This window comes from Lycium barbarum, chromosome 3 (genome assembly GCF_019175385.1).
Source record: "Lycium barbarum isolate Lr01 chromosome 3, ASM1917538v2, whole genome shotgun sequence".
Lineage (NCBI taxonomy): Eukaryota > Viridiplantae > Streptophyta > Magnoliopsida > Solanales > Solanaceae > Lycium > Lycium barbarum.
The window spans coordinates 101,899,641-101,920,670 of NC_083339.1; positions in this window are offsets into that span (position 1 = coordinate 101,899,641).

Consider the following 21,030-nt stretch of genomic DNA (forward strand, 5'->3'; position numbering starts at 1 on the left):
GGCTAAATTCATAGAACACAACTGGATGAATATTATGATGACACGTGTCAGTAACAGTGAGTCAGTTCCAAGTCAGCATTCAATGGCTCCGAAGGTAATTCAGTTGCACCGGGGGCATGATATAATTCATGTCCTGGATGGTCCATTGGAATGACGCGGTACCAATTGAAGAGGCCAATTGTCAACCATTACAAAAAGACTCTGCACCTTCCACGGAATATTAATAAGCATTATTTCTCTCTTTATTGGTCATTATTACTATGGTATTAATTTGCCTTATTTATAAGTGCATTATTCATGGAATGTGTACCCCTTAGCCCAAGTATAAATAGGGCTTGTCATTTCATTGTAGAACACGAAATCCAAGAAATATACACGACATACATTTCACACATACGTTGTCCTTAAGTTTCTTTATTGTTTTAGTTCGGATCCAACAAGAGCTAAATTAGTAGCTTGTCCGGAGCTATCAGTTCAAAGCTACATCAAGGCTCAAGCTATTCTTAGCTTTTTACTTTGCTTATATTTCATTCATACCGAATTTAATTACAAATTACATTACTTTTATGATCACTTAGGTCCACGTGTCCTTGACCATGAACACAAATTCAACTGAACCTTTTTCCTGGTAAACATCGCCTCCTTTATTTACTTAACCAATGGGGTTTTATCAAATTAGCTCACTCAATTGGGCATTATTATGGTGTAGCTATAATTACCCATTACTCTCTTCCAATCAGTAATTCTATTCTTGATTACTATCCCTAGCGATTAGAATGCAATTATTACAATTCTAGTGAAGACCCATGATGAGATCGATATTCCTAGTCAAATCTCTATTGATCCAACACTCTAATTCCTTGAGTTATTAGAAAAATCTGTTATTGAATGAAACACAGGCTTAGTGTAACAATATGTACTTTTGGGCTAAGGTTTGACTTGTGCAACATAGATACATGTACTTGAACCCAGGAGACTAAGGTTGTGTCCAAGTATAAAGGTTTAAAATGCAGTGTATTAAAGTATTGCACAAAGGATGAAGGACCGAAGTGGTCTAAGAATTTTCAGTATGCATCGATGATTAGAAATAATATTCTTGTGCGCCAAAGTAAGCTGCGGACTAGTACCATGCCAAATGGGGACGATCATAAGAGTAGGAGGTGTTGAAGGTAAATTAAAGTCAAAGGGAAGCTACACCACATGTTAATTTTTTGAATGAGCTTGCACAAGGCCTTATTTCAAACACGTATAATTCTTAATTGGTAGCTAATCTGAGGAACATTTGGGCAAGAAAATTGTATCCCTTTGAAATAGATTTTAAACCATATAAAGATCAGGTCAATTACAGATGTGAGCAAAAGGTTATGTACATTTTACTGAATTGTTGATATGTGGCATACATATCTATATTTTGTATCAGTTCCTCGCAAATTCTTAGTACTTTAAATTGAAACATTGATATGGAAATGTTATATTCGAGCTTATGTTGGTTTTTTCATGATGTTTAAGTGCAACTGAGAACATTGAAGGAATTTCGGGCATTTTGGAGAATTTTTTATGGTGTTATGGTCTAGAACGAAAGATGGTGTGAAGAAGTGTTGTGAAGACACGGGCTTTGAACAATTTTTGCATTGCTGAGATCTCCCTGCTTCTGACCAACATTGGTGTATTTACGCCAGTTTTGCATCGCCAAGGTGGCACACGAAATCTCGACGTCTGACCAAATATTACACACTCGCGCCACCTTTGCACCGCAAGCCTGAAGATTTCGTACTTCGTTCGGGAAAAGGTTTTAAACTCCCTATACATTACCTTACCATATGAATAGTGTATTTTGATGTCCAAACGGCTGCTTAGACATTCTTGGGAAGAAAAACACATAGTGGAGATTTTGGATTACTGGTTTAATTTTTCTACTATCTTTCTAGTTTAGTTTATCTTTCTAGTTTAGTTTATGAATTTTGACGTACTCATGATGCTTGTTTCGAGCCTGAGCGACTAATCCCCCTTGTTTGGGGTTATGGCCAAAGTATGATTGTTGTCATATGAACATGAGTTGACGTTTGTTATATTTATCTATTACACCTCAGAAAATTTCATATCGTTGTGCGGTGAATAGGCCAACTTAAGTTAAGGTGTACATGATGTCCCTACTAGTAAGAAGGGATACTAAATGATTCTATTAAGATTCCAAAGACATTTGAGGGAAAAGAGAAGAAAGATTGTTGGATAAAGTTAAGGTAGAGAATATCGAACACAGTGAACCAGCAGGTATTCCTGGTGATTTACGGGGTTAGAAGTTGAACAAATCGAATTGACGCAAACTGAAAGGTTTTAGGAAAATCTGCAGACACCAGTCAGTGCCGACGGGCTGTCGACATGTCGACGGACCATCACTGTGCACCGTCAATATGTTTCTGCAACTGAAACCTCCGGGCGCAAGTCGATGGACAAGTTGACGGACCGTCGACCTGATCGTCAATATGTTTCTGCAATCAGAGATTCTCAGGTGTAAGTCGACAAGGCAAGTCGACGGACCATCGACACGTCGACGGGTCATTGACCCGCTCGTCGAACCGCTTCTCTGGAACTTTCCAGTTTCAGCTATAAATAGATGAGTTGTGCTCCTAATTTTCAGATTTCAGTCTCTTTCTAAGTCTTGAAGGTTCTAGAAATATTCTCTCATTATATCATCATATATCCAAGGAAATCAAGGAGTAAACACCAAGAATTAGTAGCATCAAGTGTAAGGATACTCTCTTGGGTTTGTGGAAACCATGAACCTCTTTGGGTGTTGAAGTGGGGTTTTCTCCAAGTGAAATATTTACATCTAAAGTCCATTCCTACATCATCAAAGGTAATTTCTATGTTCAATTCATGTTATTAAGAATATTGAGAGGTTAAAAGACTTGGATTATGGAAGGGAGGAGAATATGGAGTACAAATATGGAAATAGTGATGCTCTTGAATAATGACTTGACTTGAATTATAGTTCTTGGCATGTTATGAGTATAGTATTGTTATAAATGATATAAATGATGCTAAAGAAGAATTATATGAGGATGAATGTGGTGTTGTATGATAGCTATGGTTATGGATGACTTTGAGAGGGAATTTTGAGGATTGAATAATGTTTAGCTTAACAAAGTTTATTGATTATGATATTGTGGTTGATGTTTGGGAGTTGTTATATTGTATGGAGAACATTGTAGAAACAAAGGAAGTGCTGCCCAATTTTCGTTAGCCCTTAGTCGCCTTAGTTTAGCTTCAAGTATGTTTCCGGTTATCTAATCTTAGTACAAATTCTCTTGAATGTAAAAATGTGAGTATTGGAGGGAAGCAATTAGTCGATAAAGCTAGAGCAACGTAAAGGTATGTAAGGCTAGTCCTTTCGTTTTTTCTAAGGCATGATTCTTATAATATGACTTCCTTTATCTTTCCATGACTTTCTCATATTCCTGAAATTATAAGCCTATGCCTATTAAGAGCTACTCATGAGATAATGATAAGAGGCGCGTTATGAATGCGATAATGATGACGATGGATCTAAATCTAGAGACCCTAAAGCTCATGATATGATATTCTTATGCAGCTAATGAGTCTTATATGATTCATTGTTGTTAGACTCACCTTATGATGCTAGTTCCTCCAAGGTGAGCCATGATGATCATGACTACTCCATAATGGCATCGGGGGTTCTCGACCTTACGTCACCCCAATAGAGTTGTAGCTTTTAATTGCGTTCTAATGCATGCTTTATGATAAGTATATAATGATGAGATTACACCGTGCCTAGATGTCCAGACATGACACCGCTAAGGTGGGCGGCTTATGATAACACCATGCCTATTTGGCCGGACATGACACCACTAGTGGGCGGCGCGACATGATTCCCCCAGACGCGGGAAGCTCGGACGCAGGCTAATGATATTATTGATTCAGACAGATTATGTATGTATATGTGACATGTTTGAAAGGTAAAAGTGAGCATGCATGACTCCGCCTCATGAGGCAAGCAGTTACAGTTATCTTTCCTTCTTATGCTTTCTATGTTTCCTTATTATGTTATCATATATGCCTTACATACTCAGTCCATTATTCGTACTGATGTCCTTTTCTTTTGTGGATGCTGTGTTCATACCCACAGGTAGACAGGAAGACGGTCCGGACACCTAGGAGCTCTTCAGCAAATTTACAGGAGCTCTCCATTACTCCGGAGTCGCCAAGCCATGGTATATTCTTTTGTGTACATATTGGGGCATGGCTGGGTCCTGTCCCGTCCTTACGATTCCAGTACTCCAGTTAGAGGCTTGTAGATACCTATATGTGGGTTGTAGATGTCATGTGATCTCTTCATTCTATTTTGTACATCATTTTTGTAACCTTACGGGCCTATGCTTTTATATATGTTTTGGGAGGTATTTGGAGGTTGGTTCATGATAAGTTGTGTTGAGAGTGATATATGTCCAGGTAGTCAGCATGATAAGTGGTGCTCGGTGGTCAACTCTGGGTACCCGTCATGGCCTACGAGTCAGCTCGTGACATTATCATATGAATCATTTGCTTAATCTTGTAATTGAATATTTTATCTCTTTGCGTCCAATAGGATATATATTTGATTCTTAGATTGAACTCGAGAGGGAAATACTAAGATAGAACAAAGGCTAAGCATAATAAGATCTTAACCCTAGGCATCGGGGTGCGAATTTGCGGCTAGGATAGAGATATACCTAGTTCGCCTTACTTGGTTGAAATACAAGAAATATAAATGCATTTTTTGTCACGACCTGACTAGAGGGCCATGACGGGTACCTGGAGCTAACTACCGAGCACCACTCATAATACTAATCATCATACCTAACCTGGACATATATACTCTCCAAGGCAATACATAAATATACAAATGCCCTCACGATTGCAAAAATGATATACAAGAATATACACTGAAGTATCCATGAGACAACTACTACCCACACATCCGTATCTACGAGCCGTTACTAGAGTATTGAGACATAAGGACGAGACAGGACCCCGTCGTGCCCAAATATATACACAAAATAATATATCAAGAAAATGGCACCTCCGGAATAATGGAGTGCTCCTGTAAATCTGCTGAGTAGCTCCTAGGAATCTGCGCCACCTCCCTGTCTACTTGTGGGCATGAACACAATGTCCAAACAAAGGACGTCAATACGAACAATGTACTGAGTATGTAAGGCATGAACAATAATAACATATCAAAGAGATAAGGATATATCAAATGAGGAAAGAACCTGTAACTGAATGTCACTTAAGACGAAATAATACATGCTAACTTACATCATAAGAATATCATATCATGTATGCCGATGTAAGCTGCCCGACCATATAGGTACGATGTGATCATCATTAGCCTGCTTCCAGGCCTCCCGCGTCCGGGGTAACCATCCCATGCCGCCCACTAGTGGTGTCTGCCCATGCCATCTAGACATCGTGTATATGCCGCCAGCCTAAGAGGTGTCTACCCGGCCATATAGGCACGGTGTAATCTCATTATTATATACTTATCATAAAGCATGCATAAGAACTCAAAGACAAGCTATAACTCTATCGAGGTGACGTAAGGTCGAGAACCCCCGATTCCATTATGGAGTAGTCATGATCATCATGCCTCACCTTGAAGGAACTAGCATTAAGGTGAGTCTAGCAACAATGAATAACATCAAGGAATCATTAGCTTCATAAGAATATCATATCATAAGCTTTGGTATCTCTAGACTTAGACTCATAATCATCATTGTCATATTCACAACGCATCTCTTATTTTTATTTCATGAGAAGCTCTTAATAATCATAGAGTCATAGTTTCCAAAATATAAGAGAGTAGTGGAAAGATAAAGGAAGTCATGTTGTAGGGATTATGCCTTAGAGAAGAAGGGTCTAACCTTACATACCTTTTCGCCTTTCTGACTTGCCGACTAAACGCTTCCTTCCAAGTTCGTAATTCTACATTTAAGGGAATTCGTACTAAGATTAGATAATTGGAAACATACTTGAAGCTAAGCTAAATTTAATGAAAATTGGGCACCATCTCCTGTGTTTCTACAACGTTCTCCATATAATATAACAACTACCAAACATCAATAACAACATTACAATACCATAATCAATAAACTTTTTTAAGTTAGTCATTATTCAATTCTCAAAGTCCTTCATAGCCATAGCCATAATACAACACCACATTCCTCCTCATATAATGCTTCTCCAATATTCTTAATACCATTTATAACAAGATTATACTCATAGCATGTCAAGAATCATGATTCATGTCAAACTACTACTCTAGAGTACCACTATTCTCATATTTGTAACCCATTTTCTACTTTCTTCCATAATCCAAGTCTTTCAACCACTCAATATTCTTAATAGCATGAAATGAACATAAAACTCATCTTTGATTATGAAGGAATGGGTTTTGGATGGAAATAATTCACTTGGAGAAAACCCTAGCTTCAATTCCAAAGAGATTTCTAGCTTCCATCAATCCTAGTTAGCATTCATGCACTTGATTCTACTGGTTTTTGGTCTTTGATCTTTGACTTCACTTGAATTCCTGTAAATGAAGTGTGTGGAGTATTCTAAAGGTTTAGAGAGACGTGGAGGAAATAATAAATGAAAAATAAGCCTTGGAGTCATCTTTTTATAAAAGATAAAAATTGCCCGTTGGGAGTTATACGGACCCTTATATGGTCCGTATAAGTAACCGTATAACTCCATCAGTGATGGACCTTCACTGTCATGGTTATACGGACCGTATAATATTATATGGATCGTATAAATGGTCGTATAATCCACCTTCTCTCTGAACTTGTTCTTATCGTTTCGTTTGATCTCCAATCCTTATGGAACCTTCGTAGCACTTGTTTAACACTTCATTACCAATCTAAGGGGCGTTATAACTTTTCCTCAAGACATTATTAAACCAACATTAGCTCGGCACTTTGCAAACCCTTTTTAAAACACGACTTATACTTGACATTCTTCAATGAACTTTCTTCTCTTTCCTCAAATGTCTTTGGAATCTTAATTAGAATCGTTAAGTACACCTTCTTACTTATAGGGACATCATCTAATTCCTACTTTGCATTAGTCTATCTACCACATGATGACATGAAATTTTCCAAGGTGCAACACTCTTCCCCCCTTTAAAAACATTCGTCCTCGAATGTTAAGTTCTCGGAAATTCTATAGAAATTTCGCCAGAGTTTCTCCTGTAATATGGCGCTACCATCCTGTCATAACAGCCCACAATAACATCGCCTCACAGGGGTAAAACACAATAGCATGAAATTATGGCCACACACGACCAAAAACATTAAAAAGAAAGCATTACATACCTCATAATACTGATGTCTCATCTTGAATCTTTTCCTGGGGTGGAAACAATTGCGGATATTTGGACTTCATGTTTTCTTCCGCTTCCCAAGTCATTTCCTCTCGGTTATTATTTCTCCACAAGACCTTAACTGAGGCTACCTCTTTATTTCTAAGTTTCCGTACTTGCCTATCTAGTATGACAATGGGTACCTCTTCATAAGCCAACCTTTCCGTGACTTGAACATCATCTACATGCACGATTCTAGTAGGATCTCCGACACACTTACAGAGCATTGATACATGGAAAACTGGATGGAATGATTCAAGTTCTGGAGGTAAGTCCAGCTCATAAGCTACTTGGCCTATCTTGCGGACAATCTTATAAGGTCCAATGTATCGAGGACTTAACTTTCCCTTCTTGCCAAATCTCATCACGCCTTTCATCAGTGCTGCCTTCAAGAATACCTAATCATCAACTTAGAATTCTAAGTCTCGCCGACGGTTGTCCGCATAAGATTTCTGGCGACTTTGGGCTGTCAATAATCGATGTCGGATAACCTTGATCTTTTCCAACGCTTGTTAAATCAACTCCGTACCTATTAGCTGTACCTCTCCTACTTTAAATCACCCAATTGGGGATCTACACTTTTTTCCATATAGAGCTTCATACGGGGCCATCTGAATACTGGAATGGTAGCTGTTGTTGTATGCGAACTCAATAAGAGGAAAGTGATCATCCCAGCTACCCCCAAATGTAGCATACATGCCCGTAACATATCTTCCAAGGTCTGAATAGTGCGTTCAGCTTGTCCATCAGTTTGTGGATGGAATACTGTGCTGAGCCTCACTTGAGTCCCCAACCCTTCTTGAAAGGATCTTCGGAATTTAGCTATAAATTGTGCTCCTCTATCTGTGATAATAGATATCGGGACACCATGAAGTCGCACTATCTCCTTAAGATAGAACCTTGCATAATCTTCTGCCGAATATGTGGTTCTGACTAGAAGAAGATGAGCTGATTTTATGAGTCTGTCAACAATTACCCATATGGAGTCATACTTGCGTCGGGAACGAGGCAACCCTACAATGAAATCCATGTTGATCACTTCCCATTTCCAGGCTGGAATTTCCATGGCTTGTAGCAATCGTCCAGGCTTTTGATGCTCAATTTTCACTTGTTCAAAATTTGGACATTGAGCTACAAATTCGGCTATGTCTTTCTTCATTCCATCCCACCAATAGATTTGCTTGAGATCGTGATACATCTTTGTCGCTCCTGGGTGAATAGAATACCAAGAGTAATGAGCTTCTTCTAGAATACGACGACGTAGCCCCGCAACATTTGGAACTCATAGCCTGTCTCGATACCTAAGAACTCCATCTGTAGAAACTTCAAATGGCGTCTTCTCTTTCTCAGGAAATTGTATCTCTATAGTGACTCAATGGAGGGTCTTCATATTGACGCTCTCTCGCCTCCATATCTAAGGACGAAACAATTGGGCTGTGAATACCAATTCATGCATCATCTGAATCAATTACACGAACTCCGAGGCTGGCTAGCTAGTGAAGCTCATAGATTAATTCTTTCTTCTTCGGAGGGACATCACATAGACTTCCCATTGATTTGCGGCTAAGTGCACCAGCTACTACATTTGCCTGTTTCGGGGTGGTATAAAATACTCACATCATAATCTTTCAGTAGTTCTAACCATCGCCTCTGCCGTAGGTTCAACTCCTTCTGCTTAAAAATATACTGGAGACTTTTATGATCTGTATAAATATCGACATGAACGCCATAGAAATAGTATATCCACATCTTTAGTGCATGAATAACCGCGGCCAATTCAAGGTCATGGGTCAGATAGTTCTTTTCATGTTTCCGCAATTGTCGGGAAGCATAGGAAATAACTCTACCTTACTGCATCAAAACAAAACCTAACCCAACACCAGAGGCATCATAATACACAGCATAACCCTTTGGTCCTTCTGGGAGTGTCAGGACTGGGGCTGAAGTTAATCTATGCTTCAATTCTTGGAAACTGCGTTCACAAGCATCGGTCTACTGGAATTTCGCCGATTTCTGAGTTAGCTTTGTTAATGGTGTTGAAATAGAAGAGAATCGTTCCATAAATCTCCTATAATAACCTGCTAATCTGAAGAAGCTACGGACCTCTGTCGGTGTTGTGGGCCTTGGCCAAGTCTTCACAGCCTCTATTTTCTGAGTATCAACTCGAATGCCGTCAGCTGAAATGATATGGCCCAGAAAAGTTACAGAATTCAGCCAGAACTCATATTTCAAAAAATTTAGCATACAACTCACGAGTCCGAAGAATCCCAAGGATAATACGCAAATGGTCTGCATGCTCTGCTTCTGTCTGAGAGTATACCAGAATATCATCAATGAACACGATCACAAACAGATCTAAGAGAGGTCTGAATACATTATTCATCAAATTCATAAACACTGTCGGGGCGTTAGTTAACCCAAATGACATTACCAGAAATTCATAGTGGTCATATATTGTTCTGAAAGCTATTTTAGGAATATCCTATTTTCTAACTCTCACTTGGTGATACCTCGATCTTAGATCAACTTTGGAAAACCATTTGGCACCCTGTAATTGGTCAAACAAGTCATCGATTCTTGGAAGCACATATTTATTATTTATCGTCAGGTTGTTCATCTGCCTATAATCAATGCACATCTGTAGAGAACCGTCTTTCTTTCTCACAAATAGGACATGTACCCCTACGGTGATGAACTGGGCCTGATAAATCCTTTCTCAGGCAAATCTTTCAATTGTGTCTTCAGCTCTTTCAACTATGCAGGAGCCATTCGATAAGGAGGAATAGATATAGGTTTGGTGTCCGACAACATATCAATAGCAAAATCATTCTCTCTTAACGGAGGAAGGCCTAGAAGTTCATCTGGAAATACATTCGGAAATTCATTTAATATCGGGACGGATTGAAAAGTCTACGGCTTGGCTTCGGTGTCATAAACGCAGACCAGATCATAAATATAGCCTTTGACGATCATCTTCCTCGCCTTGAGGTAGGAAATAAACCTACCTCTTGGAAACGCTGTATTACCTTTCCATTCCAGCACAGGTTCTCCCGAGAATTGGAATCGAACTACTGTCATTTTGCAATCGACATTAGCATAACAAGAGGCCAACCAATCCATGCCCATAATCACATCAAAATATAACATTTCCAGCTCAACCAAATTAACTTCAGTCTGACGATCACATACCACAATCACACAATTTTTATACACTTGTCTAGCTATTACCGGGTCACCAACCGGAGCAGATACCTCGAAAGGTTTAATTGGCTCGGGTTTCACCCCAATACGGCCAGCAATATAAGGAGTAATATAAGACAGCGTGGAACCCGGATCAACCAATGCAAAAACGTCATGAGAGAATATGGATAGTATACCTGTAAGCACATTGGGGGAGGACTCAAGATCCTGTCGTCCAGTCAAAGCATAAATACGGGGCTGGGCACCACCTGAATTGTATGCTCCCCCTCTGCCCCTACCATGGCCTGCTGGAATCTGGGGAGTCTGCCCTATCAGGTGCACAAACGAGAAAGAACCAGCTGCTGATCCTGTGGGATGAACCCCAACTCTATCACCCATCGATGGACAATCGCGTATCATATGCCCAACCTAACCACAGGCATAACAAGCATCTGAACCTCGACGACACTGGCCGAAATGTAATTTACCACACTGGCTACACCGCGGCATTAGTGGTCTCCGCTGGCTAAGATCACCTCAAAACTGAGGACCTGAGACTCTCGAACTCTAACTCGGACCAGAATAAATAGGGCGATCAATTCTCCTACCCACAAATCGAGGAGGTCCACTCGTCGCAAACTGGCTCAAATATTTGGAATACTGTTGCCGCTGACCCTCTCTATACTCACTAGTAACACCAGCAGATCTGGCCCTCTTGCTCTGTCCTTTGTCAATATCACGCCCACCCGTCTGCGCTGTTGCTGCTCTTCTAAATTCTGGGCGTGAGCCTGAATACGGGAAATGTCCATGTCCTCTTGTAGTGAAGCCATCAAGCAGTCTTTGAACAAATGTGGCCCTAGGCCACACACAAATCTATGTACTCTATCTCCCATGTTATCCACAATAGTCGGATCATATCTAGCCAATGAATTAAAATCAAGGCTATACTCCCGGGCACTCATATTCCCTTGCTTAAGATTCAAGAATTCATCAGCTCTGGACCGACAAACCTCGGGTGGCAAATAGTGGCAGATGAAAGCATCTACGAATTCTTGCCAAACTTCCTTTCTTGAAGATACCCAGCTATTATACCAAAGGACCGCCACATCCTGGATTCTATAAGATGCTAACTCCACATATTCAATATCGGAGGCATGGATGATCCTTAAAGTTCTCAGCATCTCATCAATAAAACCTTGCGGCTCTTCATTCGACTTTGACTCGAAAAATTCTGGGGGATTTAAACACATGAAATCACGGGCTCTAGCACTAGTCGCCCTGTCACCTGGACCCATAATCTGCCGTTGTGCCTGAGCGGCAACTAGCCGTGTCAATAGCAGAATAGCTTCGGTCACTTGCTAACCCGAAGCACTCGGTGGAGGAACTGGGGGCATCGGAGCTGGAGCTGAAGCTCCTCTTTGTTTTTTAGAATAAGTGGGGTGTGAGAGGTATTGGATGGAGCCTCATTATGGGATCCACCTTCTTCTACATTCATTAGCGGCTCCCTTTCCATCTGCCTTTCTGTCGTAGCCTTGCCCTTCTGGGCGGCGGTGGCTTTTCTCTTTACCCGCATCACTGAAATCATAACGCACAATTAGGGAGAAGGAAATCTTATAACATAGCTCTATCGCACGATCTAATAGAAATAACAATTGTCATTTTCCTAAATTCCCCCACAGCCTTTTGTTTATAAGTGTGGCGCGCTTCACACCTATAAACGAGACTCTGCTGGACTCGGCTCGTAGACACTCCCTAGGATGGAACTGCTCTGATACCACTTCTGTCACGACCCGACTAGGGGGCCATGACGGGTACCCGGAGCTAACTAACGAGCACCACTCATAATACTAATAATCATACCCAACTTGGATGTATATACTCTCAAAGGCAATACATAAATATACATAAGCACTCACGACTGCAAAAATCATATACAAGAATAAACACTGAAGTATCCATGAGACAACTACAACCCACGCATTTGTATCTACGAGCTTTTACTAGAGTACTGAGACATAAGGACGGGACATGACTCCGTCGTGCCCAAATATATACACAAAATAATATATCCAGAAAATGGTACCTCCGGAATAGTGAAGTGCTCCTGTAAATCTGCTGCGTAGCTTCTAGGAATCTGGGCCACCTCTCTTTCTACCTGTGGGTATGAACACAACGTCCAAAAAGAAGGACGTCAGTACAAAAAATGTACTGAGTATGTAGGGCATGAACAATAATAACTTATCGAAGAGATAAAGAAACATCAAGTGAGGAAACAACCTGTAACTAAATGTCACTTAATAATGCATGCTAACTTACATAATAACAATATCATATCAAGTATGCCTATGTAAGATGCCCAACTATATAGGTATGGTGTGATCATCATTAGCCCGCGTCCAGGACTCCAGCGTCCGGGGTAACCGTATCATGCCGCCCACTAGTGGTGTCTGCCCATGCCATCTAGACATGGTGTATATGCCTCCTGCCTTAGCGGTGTCTGTCGGGCCATATAGGCACAGTGTAATCTCATTATTGTATACTTATCATAAATCATGCATAAGAACTCAAAGACAAGCTATAACTCTATCGAGGTGATGTAAGGTCGAGAACCCCCGATTCCATTATGGAGTAGTCATGATCATCATGCCTCACCTTGAAGGAAATAGCATTTAGGTGAGTCTAGCAACAATGAATAACATCAAGGAATCATTAGCTTCATAAGAATATCATATCATAAGCTTTGGTATCTCTAGACTTAGACTCATAATCATCATTGTCATATTCACAACGCATCTCTTATTTTTATTTCATGAGAAGCTCTTAATAATCATAGACTCATAGTTTCCAAAATATAAGAGAGTCGTGGAAAGATAAAGGAAGTCATGTTGTAGGGATCATGCCTTAGAGAAGAAGGGTCTAGCCTTACATACCTTTTTGCCTTTCTGACTTGCCGACTAAACGCTTCCTTTCAAGTTCGTAATTCTACATTCAAGGGAATTAGTACTAAGATTAGATAATTGGAAACATACTTGAAGCTAAGCTAAATTTAATGAAAATTGGGCACCATCTCCTTTGTTTCTACAACTTTCTCCATATAATATAACAACTACCAAACATCAATAACAACATTACAATACCATAATCAATAAACTTTGTTAAGTTAGTCATTATTCAATTCTCAAAATTCCCTCCCAAAGCCCTTCGTAACCATAGCCATAATATAACACCACATTCCTCCTCATATAATGCTTCTCCAATATTCTTAATACCATTTATAACAAGATTATACTCATAGTATGTCAAGAATCATGATTCATGTCAAACTACTACTCTAGAGTACCACTATTCTCATATTTGTAACCCATTTTCTACTTTCTTCCATAATTTAAGTCTTTCAACCACTCAATACTATTAATAGCATGAAATGAACATAAAACTCACCTTTGATTATGAAGGAATGGGTTTTGGACGGAAATACTTCACTTGGAGAAAACCCTAGCTTCAATTCCAAAGAGATTTCTAGCTTCCATCAATCCTTGTTAGCATTCTTGCACTTGATTCTACTAGTTTTTGGTCTTTGATCTTTGATTTAACTTGAATTCATGTAAATGAAGTGTGTGGAATATTCTAGAGGTTTAGAGAGAAGTGGAGGAAATAATAAATGAAAAATAAGACTTGGAGTCATCTTTTTTATAAAAGATAAAAATTGCCCGTCGGGAGTTATACGGACCCTTATACGATCCGTATAAAATTATATTGTCCTTATAAGTGACTGTATAACTTAATCAGTGATGGACCTTCACTGTAACGGTTATACGGGCCATTATACGGACCGTATAATATTATACAGACCGTATAAATGGTCGTATAATCCATCTTCTCTTCGAACTTGTTCTCGTCGTTGCGTTTGATCTCCAATCCTTATGGAACCTTCTTAGAACTTGTTTAACACTTCATTAACAATCTAAGGGCATTATAACTTTTCCTCAAGACATTATTTAACCAACATTAGCTCGGCACTTTGCAAACCCTTTTTAAAACGCGACTTATACTTGACATTCTTCAACGAACTTTCTTCTCTTGCCTCAATTGTCTTTGGAATATTAATTAGAACTGTATACTTGAATATCATCAATGAACATGATCAGAAATAAATCTAAGAGAGGCCTGAATACATTATTCATCAGATTCATAAACACTGCCGAGGCGTTAGTTACAAATGATATTACCCGAAATTCATAGTGGCCATATCTTGTTCTGAAAGCTGTTTTGGGAATATCCTTTTCTCTAACTCTCACTTGGTGATACCCCGATATTAGATCAATTTTGGAAAACCATTTGGCACCCTATAATTGGTCAAATAAATCATCGATTCTTGGAAGCGGATATTTATTCTTTATCGTCACCTTGTTCAGCTGCCTATAATCAATGCACATCCGTAGGGAACAATCTTTCTTTCTCACAAATAGGACAGGTGCTCCCCACGGTGATGAACTGTGCCTGATAAATCCTTTCTCAAGCAAATCTTTCAATTGCGCCTTCAGCTCTTTCAACTCTATAGGAGCCATTCGGTAAGGAGGAATAGATATAGGTTTGGTGTCCGGCAACACATCAATAGTAAAATCAATCTCTCTTTCCGGAGGAAGGCCTGGAAGTTCATCTGGAAATACATCCGGAAGTTCATTTACTACCGGGACGGATTGAAAAGTCGGCGGCTTTGCTTCGGTGTCATGAACTCAAACTAGATCATAAATATAGCATTTGGCGATCATCTTCCTCGCCTTGAGGTAAGAAATAAACCTATCTCTTGGAAACACTGTATTACCTTTCCATTACAGCACAGATTCTCCAGAGAATTGGAATCGAACTACTTTCATTCTGCAATCGACATTAGCATAACAAGAGGCCAACCAATCCATGCCTATAATCACATCAAAATCTAACATTTCCAGCTCAACTAAATTAACTTCAGTCTGACAATCACATACCACAATCACCCAATTTTTATACACTTATCTACCTATTACCGGGTCACCAACCGGAGTATATACCTCGAAAGGTTTACTTGGCTCGGGTTTCACCCCAATACGGCTAGCAATATAAGGAGTAATATAAGACAGCATGGAACCAGGATCAATCAATGCAAAAATGTCATGCGAGAATATGGATAGTATACCTGTAACCACATCCGGGGAGGACTCAAAACCCTGTCGTCCGGTCAAAGTATAAATACGGGGTTGGGCACCACCTGAACTGGATGCTCCCCATCTGCCCCTATCACGGCCTGCTGGAATCTGGGTAGTCTGCCCTATCGGGCGCACAGACGAGGAAGAACTTGCTTATAATCTTGTGGGTTGAACCCGAACTCTCCCACCCATCGATGGACAATCGCGCATCATATGCCCATCCTGACCACAGGCATAACAAGCATCTGAACCTCAGCGATACTGACCGAAATGTAATTTACCACACTAGCTACACCGCGGAACCAGTGGTCTCCCCTGGCTAAGATCACCTCCAAACTGAGGACCCGAGACTCTCGAACTCTGACCAGGACCAGAATAAATAGGGCGATCAATTCTCCTACCCGCAAACCGAGGACGTCCACTCGTCACAGACTGGCTCCAATATCGAGAATACGTGCTCTAGCACTAGTCGCCCTGTCACCTGGACCCGTACTCTGCCACTGAGCCTGAGCGGCAACTAGCTGTGTCAATTACTGAATAACATCAGTCACTTGCTGACCCGAACCACTCGGTGAAGGAACTGGAGGCATAGGAGCCAGAACTGAAGCCCCTCCTTGATCTTCTAGAATAGGTGGGGTGTGAGATGTATTGGATGGAGCCTTATTGTGGGATCCACCTTCCCCTACATTCATTGGCGGCTCCCTTTCCATCTTCCTTTCTGTCGTAGCCTTGCCTTCCGAGGCGGCGGTGGCTTTTCTCTTTACCCGCATCGCTGAAATCATAAAGCACAATTAGGGAGAAGGAAATCTTATAACATAGCTCTATCGCACGATCTAATAGAAAGAACAATTGTCATTTTTACTAAATTCCCCACAGCCTTTTGTTTATAAGTGTCGCGCGCTTCACACCCATAAACGAGACTCTGCTGGACACGGCTCGTAGACACTCCCTAGGATGGAACTGCTCTGATACCACTTCTGTCATGACCCGACTAGGGGGCCATGACGGGTACCCGGAGCTAACTATCGAGCACCACTCATAATACTAATCATCATACCCAACTTGGATGCATATACTCTCAAAGGAAATACATAAATATACATAAGCCCTCACGACTGTAAAAACCATATACAAGAATATACACTGAAGTATCCATGAGACAACTACTACCCATGTATTTGTATCTATGAGCCTCTACTAGAGTACTGAGACATAAGGACGGGACATGACTCCGTCGTGCCCAAATATATACACAAAATAATTTATCCAGAAAATGGCACCTCCGGAATAGTGGAGTGCTCCTGTAAATCTGCTGAGTAGCTTCTAGGAATCTGGGCCACCTCTCTGTCTACCTGTGGGTATGAACACAGCGTCCAAAAAGAAGGATGTCAGTACAAAAAATGTACTGAGTATGTAAAGCATGAACAATAATAACATATCGAAGAGATAAAGAAACATCAAATGAGGAAACAACCTGTAACTGAATGTCACTTAATAAAACATGCTAACTTGCATCATAACAATATCATATCAAGTATGCCTATGTAAGCTGCTGGACCATATAGGTACGGTGTGATCATCATTAGCCCGCGTCCAGGCCTCCCGTGTCCGGGGTAACCATATCATGCCGCCTCCTAGTGGTGTCTGCCCATGCCATCTAGACATGGTGTGTATGCCGCCCACCTTAGCGGTGTCTACCGGGCCATATAGGCACGGTGTAATCTCATTATCATATACTTATCATAAAGCATGCATAAGAACTCCAACACAAGCAATAACTCTATCGGGGTGACGTAAGGTCGAGAACTCCCGATTCCATTATGGAGTAGTCATGATCATCATGCCTCACCTTGAAGGAACTAGCATTAAGGTGAGTCTAGCAACAATGAATAACTTCAAGGAATCATTAGCTTCATAAAAATATCATATCATACGCTTTGGTATCTCTAGACTTAGACTCATAATCATCATTGTCATATTCACAACTCATCTCTTATTTTTATTTCATAAGAAGCTCTTAATAATCATAGACTCATAGTTTCCAAAATATAAGAGAGTTGTGGAAAGATAAAGGAAGTCATGTTGTAGGGATCATGCCTTAGAGAAGAAGGGTCTAGCCTTACATACCTTTTCGCCTTTCTGACTTGCCGACTAAACGCTTCCTTCCAAGTTCGTAATTCTACATTCAAGGGAATTCGTACTAAGATTAGATAATCGGAAACATACTTGAAGGTAAGCTAAAGCTAATGAAAATTGGGTAGCATCTCCTTTGTTTCTACAACTTTCTCCATATAATATAACAACTCCCAAATATCAATAACAACACTATAATACCATAATCAATAAACTTTGTTAAGTTAGTCATTATTCAATTCTCAAAATTCCCTCTCAAAGTCCTTCGTAACCATAGCCATAATACAACACCACATTCCTCCTCATATAATGCTTCTCCAATATTCTTAATACTATTTATAACAAGATTATACTCATAGCATGTCAAGAATCATGATTCATGTCAAACTACTACTCAAGAATACCACTATTCTCATATTTGTAACCCATTTGCTACTTTCTTCCATAATCCAAGTCTTTCAACCACTCAATACTCTTAATAGCATGAAACGGACATAAAACTCGCCTTTGATTATGAAGGAATGGGTTTTGGATGGAAATACTTCACTTGGAGAAAACCGTAGCTTCAATTCCAAAAAGATTTCTAGCTTCCATCAATCATTGTTAGCATTCTTGCACTTGATTCTACTAGTTTTTGGTCTTTGATCTTTGATTTAACTTGAATTCATGCAAATGAAGTGTGTGGAATATTCCAGAGGTTTAGAGAGAAGTGGACGAAATAATAAATGAAAAATAAGACTTGGAGTCATCTTTTTATAAAAGATAAAAATTGTCTGTCGGGAGTTGTACGGACCCTTATACGGTCCGTATAAGTGACCGTATAACTCCATCAGTGATGGACCTTCACTGTAACGGTTATACGGACCATTATACGTACCGTATAAATGGTCGTATAATCCACCTTTTCTCCGAACTTGTTCTCGTCGTTTCGTTTGATCTCCAATTCTTATGGAACCTTCTTAGCACTTGTTTAACGCTTCATTAACAATCTAAGGGGCGTTATAACTTCTTCTCAAGGCATTATTAAACCAACATTAGCTCGGTAATTTGCAAACCCTTTTTAAAACACGACTTATACTTGACATTCTTCAACGAACTTTCTTTTCTTGCCTCAAATGTCTTTGGAATCTTAATTAGAACCGTTAAGTACCCCTTCTTACTTGTAGGGACGTCATATACTTCCTACCTTGCGATAGTCTATCTACCATATGACGACATGAAATTTTCCGAGGTGTAACATTTTTGTTAAGGTTCATGACCATAGAGATATAGGCGTGAAAGTAACATGAATAGGCGACTAGAGAACTCGAGAGATTCGTAGTCATAATATCAACCCTATTAATTAGTAATTAAATAAAGAACAAAGGTCAATGAGAGTGAATGCGCAACATGATTACGAAAGGTGTCGTAACCCTAGAATATTCTTCTCTGTATGATAAACTCAAGCTTTAAACAAACGTTCGTGGCAAATTGTTAGCATATTTACTTTGTTACTTAAATTATGTCGTATAATACAAAACAACCCATCTTTTTATTGACATACTTGCATAATTAGTAGTAGTAGTGCATTATAGTTTAACTGTTGATCATAAGTTTCTGTGGGTACGATATTTGACTATTATAAGTCACTATATTACTTGGCGACAACGTATACTTGTCTTTACATTTGGGAGAGATAAGTTTTTGGCATCGTTGGCAGGGACTTAGAAATTAACAGTTTATTTGAACAATCTATTACTGCTTTAGTTATTCAAGTAGTAAGGTCTTGATCTTAGCTGTTTCGACGCAGGTACTATTGTTAAATGCAAAGGTCTGGTAGTCAAAACAGTCTAGAGGAATAAAATCTGAGCCTGAATAGTTATTCCACCAGTGTAGGAGAGAGTTAGCTTTCTAATGAAACCAGCAGGCTTAAGTTAAAGTACCTGTGGATATGGTAGCTAACGTTCCACCAGTGACAGTGCGAGAAGTCGCAGTACCTCTTGTGGGTAATGTCACTTCAAGCATTGTCAATCCCACCATCGAGGGACACATTTAGCTGAAGCATCCTATGATTCAGCTATGTCACTCCAGCGGGCAGTTCACATGTTTGCCACATGAGGATCCTCAATGACACTTCCAAACTTTCTTAGAGATTGTCGACAATGTTACTGCAAAAGTCACTGCCAATTTTGTGCGGTGCACGCTGTTCCCATCCTCTCTACTTGGGGAAGCGGAGAGTTGGTTGCTGACAGAACCTAGAAGCTCCATCACGTCTTGGGACGTTATAGCAAGGAAATATTTGACAAAGTTCTTCCCATCTGGGAGACAACAAGGCTCAGGAGTGATATCATGTCATTCAGGAAGAAAAATTGAGAGAGTTTATATCAGGCATAGGAGAGATCAAGGATCTTCTCAGGGAGTGTCCTTATCATCTGCAGTCGAACGAGGATCTGGTACACAGATTTATCGAGAGTCTAGATGCTCACAAAAAGATACTATTAGACTGTTCAACAGGAGGGAAAGCTCTTGATCTTAGCTATGAGGAACTTTTCATTCTCTTGAACAAGTTTCCTTAGAGCAATCTCGACTGGCAAGGTGACATGAGCAGAGGTGTAGCTAAGAAGACAGGTGGAATTCTTCCATTGGATAATTACACGGCACTATTAACACTGATTGCGGCTATGCGGACTCAGTTCAAATTGTTACTATGGGGTAGGCCCATTAACAGGTGCAAGCAGTACAACAAACTAATGTCTTTTGTGAAATGTGCAGAGAAGGCCACACCAGTGTTATGTTTCCCTCAGTCCAGCATCATTGTACTTCGTGGGAAATGAAGTCAAAGATCAAGGTAACAAATATGAGTACGAAAATACTTACAACCTTAACTGGAGGAATCATCCAAACGTCGTTTGGAGTGGTAACAAGGGTGCTAAAAAATAGAATTATCAGCCAGCACAAGGTAATTAGGCTCCGTTTTGGGTTGCACAACCAACTTTCTATCCTATGATGTATCCAATTTTTGCCTATAGAATGGAACACGTTACTCAACTTATTCTATTCTAGCGTCTTGCAGAATATAAACAGCAGGTCAGTAAAGAACACATGAATTTTAAATGGAAAACACTTGGT